General features: G+C 35.5%; 1 protein-coding gene across 1 annotated transcript in view; it reads left to right on the forward strand.

Annotated features, from left to right (window-relative positions):
• The window catches only part of ADGRL4 (adhesion G protein-coupled receptor L4), a 149,770-nt gene that overhangs the window by 27,152 nt on the left and 109,470 nt on the right, over positions 1-13,148 (forward strand). The gene's annotated exons all lie outside the window — the stretch shown is intronic.

Below are 13,148 nucleotides of genomic sequence, written 5' to 3' on the forward strand. Positions count from 1 at the left end.
TTAGAATATATTTTTAAAATGGAAACTATTGAGTCAAAAGTAAGAATCCTTTTAAGGCTATGGACAAACATTGAGAAATTGCTCTCTAAATCTGTTTGTTTGTTTGTTTGTTTTCACTTGCTTGCTTTACTAATTAGTTAACAACTGCAGAGAATTTTCACTAGAAGGCCTTCTCCAGTGCCAAGGCACTCTTAGGCAGTGTATCTGTAACAATAGCCACGGGATAGATTTTCATTGTGGGCAGCAATGAGTAAGCAAAGAATATGGCTAAAAATTGCATATCTCGCATATCTCCAGCCAAATGAGACAGAGTTTGTCCACTGAGGGAAACTACTGTCTTTGCAGAGCACTCTAAGTATATATAGTAGCAACACTAAGGGAGACACAGTGAAGGTCAAAACCAGGAAATAAAGTCAGGGGGACAGGGAGAGGGAAGATTTAATTCCATGAACAATCACAAATCACAGAACAAAAGGTGTCACTCGTTACTAATGCATGCTCGTAATGTACAATGACTTTTAGATTATTCTTTTATTTTATTCCTTCGTAGGCCGTAACATTAAATCTCTATTTTATTTACAACTCAAAAATGTACTTCAAATTTTACCTAATATTTTCCCCAAATATGATTTTCAGTGAATCTTATCAATATCAACACTTTTCTAAGATAATATTGATTGTAAAAAAATTTCTTGTTATACAAAATAAATTTTGATCTGTAGCAACAGATTTAGTGTGCTTCATTAATAAAGTCTATCAAAAGTTGAATTTAAATATAAAAATGTTATTCTTTTCCACTTGTATGCAATTCCACCAATATCTGTAAGCTAATATTATCTAATAATTGCATTTGAAGAGAAAACCAGAACTGACACTTTTGCTAGTAAAGCTATTTGGTATAAGTATTTCACTCAAGATGTCAACTACTTAGAAATCAAAAGACTATCAATAAGCCACATTTGCTTCACTCAAAGCTCAGGATTGTGTTAGAAAAGCACTGTATGATAGTTATAAATTAATAAGACCCCCATTATTACTTACAGCATGCTGGGAAGCTTTTTCATGTTACTCTGATAAATATGATCTTATTTTTTAATGACCTTCATAATCTATAAAAGCGACCATGTTGAGTCTGTAGGAAGGTTTCAGTAACCTTTTGAGCAAAATCTTTATGGATTTCTTTGAGGTCTTGAAGGTTTGTCATTTTTAATAGACAAAGCAAAGCCCTCAGAGGATAGAGTCTTGAACAGTTAAATCACTGTCTTGAGCTTGCCACTCTGAGGTACTTTGATGTAGCATTTATATTTTAATAAGAAACAACCTCTTTAATTTATTTCACAACTTAAAGGACTTATAAGCTTCATATGGGCAAAGAGTTTGGATAAAGAAGGATATGGCATTTACTTATGTAAATGTATATAAATTTACTTTTATCTGTCTAGAATTGTATGTGTACACATATACAGTGCAGTTTCCCATACTGTTGTACGTACATATTCGCACACACATATATAATATGCACCCAAAAATACATATACATGCGTGTGTGTGTGTGTGTGTGTGTTTTGTGTTTGTGTCTATTCAGCTCCCTAAACTGTTGTTCTAGGTCATGTGGTTGCCCTGTTGTTTCCTAATGTTCTTACTTCCTGCCTGGACCTCTGATTTCCCTTGCTGGAAATCGCTTATTTACAAGAAGCCGAGAAGAAATTAGGTCGAGGCCAGGCAGCATTATGTTGGTACAAAGGTAACTGGCTTCTCAGAGAATGAAGACACTTGTAAACGGTTCTGGTAGCCATGACTTGGTCCTGTTATACCAACTGTGTCCTCGTCTCTAGCTCTCTCAACTCCAAAATACTGATGGTTCTGAAAACACTATCAGTTGGGATTAGGTTTAGTTATTCTAAGTCCCCAAATGACAGTTCCAAAATGACAATGACTTAAACAAGATAGTAGGTAAATTTTTCTTGCATTAAAGAAGACTGGGGGTGGCCAGTTCTACCAATTCTGGGAGGCTGCCTTGGCTCTATAGTTCTTAGAGACAGCTAGTTTATCACCCCCAACATCATGAGGCTGTAGCTCTCTCTCCTAGTTCAAGAAAACAGAATTCCAATTTTTACCACTGTGATAAAGTAACAGAAAGAAAGAAATAGAAAAAAATATGTATATAGCCTATTTTAAGGAGGCTTCTAAAAGTGAAATCCAGAGCTTGTGCTTGTACCTCAATGGCCAGAACTAAGTCTCAGCAATCCCAGTTGCAAGATAGAGTGCAAAATGCAGTTTTGTTTTAGTAGTAGACCACATTCACAGCTTCAAGTACAAGGTATGACTACCAAGAAAGATGAAAATAATATTTGCTAGGAAAGCAACGAACAGCTTCTGCCATACCCTCATAACAGACTATATTCTTTCTGCCATGATTAACAATGATTTCTTTGCATTATAATTTTTGGTTTATCCTTGCTTAACTTTAATAATATTGAAGCTAGGGACATGTCATGTCAACCTTTATGGTGTTATAACAGGACTGTCTAAAAGTTACTGAGGACTCATTCTAAATACTCTACCAAGATAGCTTGGATTAAGGATTCTTCTTCTCCTAACAGAAAGCAGCTTCTTCTTCCACCCCACAGGAAGAATTACAACCTCCTAAGGGCCCTATTGTCGCTGCTCCCAGGCAGCTAGAACTTACGACTTCTAGTCTCCTATGTGCCTGCTATTCCCTGAAAAAGTCATTTTCGTAGGCTTGCCCTACAACAAAGGAGCAAGAGAAAGGGCACAGTCCCTTTCACAGAAATCCAATCCTACACAGATAGCATGTAATACAAGTACCTGTCTGGGTAAATTTACAAGCCAAGAGTCAACAATAGAAGAAAAAGGCACAGGCCCTCCAGTCTTCCCATTATCTGCTGGAAAGTGCTGTTACTTGCCCATGCCTCTCCACTGTTCGTGAAGTACAGATGTGCTTCCTAGAAGGGAAGGTCCTGCTTCCCCTTTTAGTGACTTGAGTAAGAACTCAATCCCATCAGTTGTGAGGAAGGAATTTATCAATTTGGGTGCCAGGAAGTCTAAATTTTGATGCCAGCTGTTGACAATAGTTGTCTGGGAATGTACCTGGGCACCTTGGGACCCAAGGAAAGTCAGGCTGGGCACAACTCCTCCTGATGAACAAAGCAGAGGATCTCCAAGTTCCAGCTAGCTAACTATCCAGGCAACCCAGTTCATTTCTAGAACCATTTGGGGATGATTCTGTTTGTCACTCTATAGCTTTGAATCTCCAGAGTGTCACACAGAATATGCCACACAGCAGACACTCAGTAATGTTGGGTGGAGTCTTAATGGATAAATATAAAATATTTGCTGCTACATCTGAAACAACATTGGGGAATTCATTAATACTTGAATTATTTGTCCCTTAAGTGAAATTTTAAAAGTCACCTTTTTGTAGATTTTCTAACTTGTCAGTGTGTGTTTTCTTAGGAAAGAGCATTCCTTTCCAAGATTCTACCAAGGAAAACACAGAGTGAGCTTTCTGAGAGTAATGCTAAGAGCCTTTGTCTTAGAATCACTCATCAGAATGGCGCCTTGTTCCATGCCATTCTTTTTAAATTACTATAGTTATTTCAGTGTGATTCCAATCATCTAATTAGAATAGTTTACCTGAATCATAAAAGAAAAAAAAATCCATTGTAAAAAATATTTCTCACTGAGGACCAGAGAGATAAATAGGCCTTTGTAATTGATGTGGAGGCACATGGAATAGCAGCAAGGCCAGAAATGGACACTGCTGAGTTTCCTCTACTGATGTACATGGTGGACCACGTAGATGAAGCAATGCCTTTGGCTTCAGAACATAAAAAGTTTGACATTGCCTTGGCATATAAAGCCATTGGGAGCCAGTGAGCTAATGTGATTGTAGCATGATAAATATGAACTGGGATACAGTTTTTGAGATAAAGCAGAGAAAATCAGAAAGATTTTAAGTTCTATTATTCTTCAAGCCTTAGTTAATTGTTAGGCATTTTATACAGACTGTTGCTTTTATTTGATAATCATACTTGCATACTCTAATAACAGTTTATCAGGTTAAGAGTTGATTAATAGACACTAAAATTTACATCTGAGAAAGTTATTTTAGCATACACATATTTCCTTAGTGCTATCCAACATTCAATACAAACTATGAAGTTACAGCTTAAAGATTCTGATCAGAATAGACTCATTTTTTGCCACATTATCTCTCAATAAAATTTTGCACAGTGAGAGTAAATTCAACCGTAACTCTTTATTAGGATCAAACATTTTATGATGAGAGAGGTACAAAATTAATCCATCCTGTTGACAGTCTTATAAGTCCTTCAGAAGAAAAACAAAACAAAACAAGGACAGGCTGAGATTTAGGCATTCTATTGACAAGGACAGTGGGGAAATGGAACAAAATTAGTATATTTACAGGACAACCTTTAAGACCATAATCATACGGTTCCTCACAAATGCAGTGGTAATGGAACATAGAAAATTGCAAACAAGACACATCACTACTTAAATATTGTACACAGCAACCTTATCAATCTTAGCGCCAAAAGTAAAAACAATGCATAAAATTAATTTCAGCCTTCAACGAAAGAAAGTCAACAGAGGAACCACGATTTTAGTGATATGCATTATTATAAAGTTTTCAAAAATGCTCTTTTCAGGTATGAGTAAAACACTTTATACTCTCAAAACTATGTGGGCGGTGAGGACAATATTTAAAAGATATGTTGCTAATGATGCAGTATTGAAATTATTTACAATAAAACAATGAATAATCATTAAATATCTGACCAATAGTAAAAAACAATTTAAGAGAAATCAAATAAAGACACTCTTTTATATGCAGCTCTTTTTTTTTTTAAAGAAGAAGTTCCTAGGTTGATGAAAATATTAACTGCCTCCATTAGAATCTTATTTTTATCTTCTAATTTATTTAGTCAAAAAGAAAAATGCATTCTAAAATATAATCTCAACTTCAGGAATAAAGGTCAATTACCTTGATAATAATTCAACGGCAACTTCTGTCTTCTACAGCCAAACAGTTTCTCAGATAATTCCAATTGTGATTCAGAATTCTTTCCATTTTATATGTATTTTTAAGAAAATTACTTATAAATACCTGAATATCTACTAATGAAAAACTCCTTGTTCTTGCATTGGCCTGAGCTTAGTGATCACATTTGGCACAAAAATAAAACAATGTTACTTTTTTTTTCCATATCGATATTCTTTGTACCTTAAAGAATTTCATTCACATATCACAAACAAGATTCATTTATAAAAGATATAATTTTAAATGTTAGCTCAATCTTTAGAAGTTCATTATAGAAATATTCTTGAAATTGCCAAATCTGATCAGCATTCTAGCTTTCTGTAACTCTGCTGTAACTCAATAAATAAAGCAAATGTGTTTATATTATTTCATAAGACAAAGAAGTCTAAGCTTATTAATAGATTTATAAATGATATTGTATTATGTACTATGCTACCAGCATAGGAAGTGGGATTATTTGGTATAATCAAACTTTGGAAAATCAATAGCTATTGAATAATTTTGGAAGAGAAACTACTGCAATTGGCTTGTGAATTATTTTTAAGACATACATAAGTAAAATAAATTAGGTAAATTATATGTGACAGGCCCTTATTTTAAAATGTTAATTCACATGTTATGTGTCAATAATGCCTTTACCCTTTGACAAAATTCAACAACCCTTCATGCTAAAAACTCTCAATAAATTAGGTATTGATGGGACATATCTCAAAATAATAAGAGCTATCTATGACAAACCCACAGCCAATATCATACTGAATGGGCAAAAACTGGAAGCATTCCCTTTGAAAACTGGCACAAGACAGGGATGCCCTCTCTCACCACTCCTATTCAACATAGTGTTGGAAGTTCTGGCCAGGGCAATCAGGCAGGAGAAGGAAATAAAGGGTATTCAATTAGGAAAAGAGGAAGTCAAATTATCCCTGTTTGCAGATGACATGATTGTATATCTAGAAAACCCCATTGTCTCAGCCCAAAATCACCTTATAGGTAACTTCAGCAAAGTCTCAGGATACAAAATCAATGTACAAAAATCACACGCATTCTTATACACCAATAACAGACAAACAGAGAGCCAAATCATGAGTGAACTCCCATTCACAATTGCTTCAAAGAGAATAAAATACCTAGGAATCCAACTTACAAGGGATGTGAGGGACCTCTTCAAGGAAAACTACAAACCACTGCTCAGTGAAATAAAAGAGGATACAAACAAATGGAAGAATATTCCATGCTCATGGATAAGAAGAATCAATATGGTGAAAATGGCCATACTGCCCAAGGTAATTTGTAGATTCAATGCCATCCCCATCAAGCTACCAATGACTTTCTTCACAGAATTGGAAAAAACTACTTTAAAGTTCATATGGAACCAAAAAAGAGCCCACATCGCCAAGTCAATCCTAAGCCAAAAGAACAAAGCTGGAGGCATCATGCTACCTGACTTCAAACTATACTACAAGGCTACAGTAACCAAAACAGCATGGTACTGGTACCAAAACAGAGATACAGACCAATGAACAGAACCGAGCCCTCAGAAATAATGCCGCACATCTACAACTATCTGATCTTTGAGAAACCTGACAAAAAGAAGCAATGGGGAAATGATACCCTATTTAATAAATGGTGCTGGGAAAACTGGCTAGCCACATGTAGAAAGCTGAAACTGGATCCCTTCCTTACATCTTGTACAAAAATTAATTCAAGAGGGATTAAAGACTTAAATGTTACACCAAAAACCATAAACACCCTACAAGAAAACCTAGGCAATACCATTCAGGACATAGGCATGGGCAAGGATTTCATATCTAAAACACCAAGAGCAATGACAACAAAAGCCAAAATTGACAAATGGAATCTAATTAAACTAAAGAGCTTCTGCCCAGCAAAAGAAATTACCATCAGAGTGAACAGGCAACCTACAGAATGGGAGAAAATTTTTGCAATCTACTCATCTGACAAAGGCCTAATATCCAGAATCTACAATGAACTCAAACAAATTTACAAGAAAAAAGCAAACAACCCCATCAACAAGTGGGCGAAGGATATGAACAGACACTTCTCAAAAGAAGACATTTATGCAGCCAAAAGACAAATGAAAAAATGTTCATCATCACTGGCCATCAGAGAAATGCAAATCAAAACCACAATGAGATACCATCTCACACCAGTTAGAATGGCCATCATTAAAAAGTCAGGAAACAACAGGTGCTGGAGAGGATGTGGAGAAATAGGAACACTTTTACACTGTTGGTGGGACTGTAAACTAGTTCAACCATTGTGGAAGACAGTGTGGCGATTCCTTAGGGATCTAGAACTAGAAATACCATTTGACCCAGCCATCCCATTACTGGGTATATACCCAAAGGGTTATAAATCATGCTGCTATAAAGACACATGCACATGTATGTTTATTGTGGCACTATTCACAATAGCAAAGACATGGAACCAAGCCAAATGTCCAACAACGATAGACTGGATTAAGAAAATGTGGCACATATACACCATGGAATACTAGGCAGCCATAAAAAATGATGAGTTCATGTCCTTTGTAAGGACATGGATGAAGCTGGAAACAATCATTCTCAGCAAACTGTCCCAAGGACAAAAAAACAAACACCACATGTTCTCACTCATAGGTGGGAATTGAACAATGAGAACACATGGACACAGGAAGGGGAACATCACACACTGGGCCTGTTGTGGGGTAGGAGGAGGGGGGAGAGACAGCATTAGGAGATATACCTAATGTCAAATGACGAGTTAATGGGTGCAGCACACCAACATGGCACATGTATACATATGTAACAAACCTGCACGTTGTGCACATGTACCCTAAAACTTAAAGTATAATAAAAAAAAATGCCTTTACATCATCATGGCTTTTGGAAACGTACCTTTAAATTAAGGTAGTTATTTCAGTGTAAGAAAAATTATGTTTGCAATTGGTGGGAGATAGTACTATTTATGTTAATTTATGTCTATAGATAGAGATATGAAGGGAAACTCAGAGCCTTATGCTTATCTTTAAAAGAACATTTTTTAAAATGTGATAAATTGTAAATGATTATCAGTTAATGTACTTTATTTAGATTTCCAAATAGCTTTCTATCTTTAAGCCAATTCTTTCACATAGAAGGCTATAAATAAAACAGTTTACAACAAAAGAATTAAATCTTGTCTGAGATTAAAGATTTGTGACAAAGTGGAAAATAAAGCATAGGAATAAAAAGATAATTCTCAAAGCAATAGGAAGTTAATAATGATGTTCCCTGGAGTCCCGAACCAGAGACTTGTATCTTCAACATGCATGTTAATAACAATAGATGATAGTGAATAACAAGCAACTGAAATATGCTCTCAGTACATAATTACAATATTTAATTTTCCTAATAAAAATTGAGCAGTCATCGAGAATTGTAAAAAGATATAGCAAATGAGTGACTGAAGAACACAAAGGTAGATGAAATGTAATGTAAAGTACAATGTATTACAAACCTAAAGAAATAATTTAAATTACTTGTATATCCTGAGGGATTCTGTAACCTCTCAGGATATTATTCTGGACAACTCAATGAAGGAGAGCAATCAACTCTTAATAAACCAGTGTTACAAATTGTTGAAAGTATAGCTAAAAAGAACAGTATTTAGAGGTGATTTTCACCTGGTTTCTGTTTTAGGAGTGCTGTCTTTTAGAAAATGAGGTCAGGTTGATATTTTTATAACATAGAAATGTACAAACAGAAAATAATAAATTAATGAAATAATTTACAAGTCAGTTAAAATGGAAACAATTAGCATAAATGCAGGTGTTTTTTATTTTTCCTCTTCACATCCATACTTGCCTCAGAAGAAAATTTGTTCCTAGGTGTGGGTACTAGTTTATAAATCTTTACGAAGAGAAACTCTAGGAGAGAAAAAAACATACAAAGCAGGGACATTTGTAAATGTGTTAAGCAGAATAATGGAAAGATTTAGTGATTTTTCTGAAGGTCACAAAACAATTGAATGGCCAGGCTGGGAAGGAACTTGGGGCTCCTCCCTTCCAGTCAACACTGAAAATTACCAGATGCTTTTTGCACCCCGTTCCACTGAAAAAATTAGTAGCAGAAAACCTAGTCAAGTGTTCCTGTTCATAGCCTTAGAAATCCAACTTTTAAAATGCTTTTGGATACTAACTTGAGTTTCATAATTAGATGATGAACTGATTAAATGCATAAGTGAAAATGTGTATTAAAACATTATAATTTGTTTTTGATACCAACTGTTGACAGACATTACACATATTTAACATAGATTAGAAAGACACAAGTTTCCAGCTAGCCAGGTTTTCACACTAGCATCTCTCTACAATTGGTTAAAACCTAAGTTTAACACTAGACCAAAAAAAAAAAAGGAAACAACTCATTTCTCCTACTGGCCTGTAACTACGAATACTTTTAAAAATAACTATGTTTTGCTGGCTTTCTAAAAAATTAAATGCAAAAGATTAACCTTTGCTATATTCCATTGATATAAAATACATCTGAAAACCTAAAAGACCTCTGAGGCAGACAATTTCCAGAAAGTCTCCAAAAATATAAATGTGCATTTTTTTTTTGAGACGGAGTCTTACTCTGTTGTCAGGCTGGAGTGCAGTGGCGCAATCTCTGTTCACTGCAACCTCCGCCTCCCAGGTTCAAGCGATTCTCCTGCCTCAGCCTCCCGAGTAGCTGGGACTACAGGCACGTGTACATACCCAGCTAATTTTTGTGTTTTTAGTAGAGACGGGGTTTCACCATGTTGTCCAGGATGGTCTCGATCTCTTGACCTCATGATTCGCCCACCTTGGCCCCCCAAAGTGGTGGGATTACAAGCTTGAGCCTCCGCACCTGGCCACAAATGTGCATTTTTGACAAACTGCATTATGCACTATTCTAGAAACTCTTAATTTATCCAATCAATCAGCACATTTTAAAATTCCATATCTATCACACTCAGGCACTGAATGAAGCATCATGGAGCAAAACAAAACGAAACAAAACAAAAAGCCAAAAAACAAAAACTCTGTTCCTGACCTTCAAGTTCTAGGAGATTAAGAACCATTAACAGACAAATCCACTTTGGAAACCTCAGTCCTTCTCCATTCACGGACATTCCCCTACACTGGGGCTACTGTTCCACCTTACTAAAAGTTTTCTTAATTTCAACATTGAGTATGTTTTAATCAAATTACTCTTTCCTACTTCATACATAACTCAATTTTCCTTTTTTTAACCTTTCTGTAGCACTTTTGGCAATGGTACATTGTTAATGTTGATTTTGACTAAAAGTGAGTCATGAGAAAATCAATATTTTTAGGCCAGAAACTGTGGCAAATTGTCATCCTATTGAGGATACTATGGGAATAAAGAAAATACATAGTAATGCGGAATTACCTAAATTAACAAATTGGTGGCAAAAGTTCAGTAAGTTGAAAAAGTCAAATGATCCATAAGTAATGACTAATATTAAGATATATATTTACAGCGTGACAAGCACTTGGAATCTAATCACATTATTGATGTCTAGGTGAGGAACTAGACAGTGTTATAAAGGCCTCAGAAAGAGGACCCAGAAACGGCATCAGGTTCCTACTATCAATCACCATAAGCAGAATAAATACACTTTTGGAGAAGGGCTTTATTGTCAACTATACACTAATTTCCTATATTTAAATGTGTTTAGTGTCCAGAGGTGTGGATGTCTGATTATTCGTACATGTGTAGTAATGACCTTAGCAGCTCACTATCATCTAGCAGGGCAAATACCGTTATTTTCATTTAACAGAGCTGATCCCCAGCAGGGTTAGACTCTACTCAACATAAAAGCCAGAATTAAACACAGGTCTTCAGAGTGAATACTTTCCATTGCAAACTCCAACCTGTCCAAGAACTTTTCAAGGAAATCCTGTTTAATTTGGCACTTACAGACAGACCTAAGATAGAACTAATCATGGATCTGATAAGATCTAACATTGCAAGAGGAGTGTTCACACTGGTGTATTTCATCAGCTACAATCAGGTAGGTAGCTTAAAGTGACTTAACTTCCATGCGTTACGTTATAGACCAAAATCAAGCTCTAAGTGATGGTTGTATATCTGTCAAAGTTAAACATGCCGCAGTGGTAACCAAGGGAAAATTGTTAATAAAAGTTTAGACTGATAGTTCAATATTCCTTTGAGAATACTTTTTTTAAATATGCTTTTCTTTCTGGTAATTAAAACATTTTTTGGATAGAAACTTTTTTTTTTTTTTTGAGACGGAGTCTCACTCTGTCGCCCAGGCTGGAGTGCAGTGGCGCCATCTCGGCTCACTGCAACCTCTGCCTCCTGGATTCATGCCATTCTCCTGCCTCAGCCTCCCCAGTAGCTGGGACTACAGGTGCCCACCACCACGCCCGGCTAATTTTTTTGTATTTTTTTTTTTAGTAAAGATGAGGTTTCACTGTGTTAGCCAGGATGGCCTCAATCTCCTGACCTTGTAGAAGATCCACCCGCCTCAGCCTCCCAAAGCGCTGGGATTACAGGTGTGAGCCACTGTGCCCAGCCAAAACTTCTAAATGATTTTTTGTAAGTAATGCAAGACAATGAATCCAAAATTATACATTGATTATCCGTATTTTCCTTTAAAAATATGGACTTCTTAAAGCAATACATTTTTAAATTTTATTTTTTTGTAAAAATATTAAAATTTTTTAATTAAAAAATTTTTAATTAAATTAATAAAAAATTTTTAATTAAAAAAATTTTAATTAAATATTGTAAGAGCAATATTAATTCACTTTTGCTAATTTTAAAGCAATGTCTAGGAAAAAGTGATACTTTTAAAGATTGGGCCGTATTTTATTATCTTTAGGATAAAATTAAAGATGAAGCAAGTGTGGCAGATATATAGAGTAAATTGTTTTAAAAATAAGTGCTGTGTTTCAGTTTATAGCTCATCTCAGAAAATAATGTATTTCTATATTTATGCCTTTTGAAGTTTGTTTCTATGTATGTACATTGAAGCTCAACTTCTTATAACTGGAGAAACTGGTTTCACATAAATAAATTCAGATCATTGACATACTTCCAATTTTATATTACCAAACTGGGCTTATTCATTTTTTCTTTCAGAATTACTCCTCATCCTATCTTTTGTATCTTTGTGAATGGTTCCCACCTTCTCCCATTCATACAACTAGAAAACCTCCACATTCTCTTTGTTTCAGCCTTATATCTCAATTTTACTAAGTCAAGCAGACATCAATTTGTCTTTATCTAATGCTTTCTGCATTCTGCCCCTATCTCTGCATCACAAATATGCCTACCCTTGTTCAGGCATTCATAATCTATTTATTAAACTCTTCAAGTTTATTTTTGCTTCCTTGCCTTTGGTATGCCCTTAAAATCCATCATTTGGGTTCTTGCCAGTGATTCATTGAATTGCTTTTCAGTTTAAAAAAAAAAAAAATCTTTAGAAAAAAAACTTAATCAACAAAGTCCAAAACTTCTTTTTTTATGGCATTTAGGACTTTTACATCACTTTTCCAAACTCCCCGAATAACAATATCTGATGACTCCTCATTCTTGCAACAGCCTCCTGAGTGCGATGTCACTCTAGAAGCAATATAGAGAACATGGACTGTAAGCTTATAGTCTGGGTTCGAATCAAGGCCAGTCACCTAGACCAGCTGTCTTAAGAGCTGCTGTGGACTCTGAGCAAGGCACGCAACACCTTTGTTCCTCATTTGCCTCACCTATTATGGTGCCACTCTCAGGAACTTTTGCCCACATTTACCTAGAAGGAGTCTGGGAAAATGCTATGGAGAGCCAGATAAATGTGTCAACACATAAGCACTTGTGACTGCTGTTAATACATAAGTCACTTTGTGGTGTGTGATTGTGACTAGTTTTAGTTGTTTTCCCACTAGTTCATGATCCCCCTGGAGTCCAGGGGCTGTGGCTGTTCATCTGAGGCTGTTCTTTATATAAAGTAAATTTTCACTAGTCGCTTTTTAAACAGAATAGGAATGGAATGTGACAAAGGTGATCTGACTGTT

Source organism: Nomascus leucogenys, chromosome 12 (genome assembly GCF_006542625.1).
Source record: "Nomascus leucogenys isolate Asia chromosome 12, Asia_NLE_v1, whole genome shotgun sequence".
Classification (NCBI taxonomy): Eukaryota; Metazoa; Chordata; class Mammalia; order Primates; family Hylobatidae; genus Nomascus; species Nomascus leucogenys.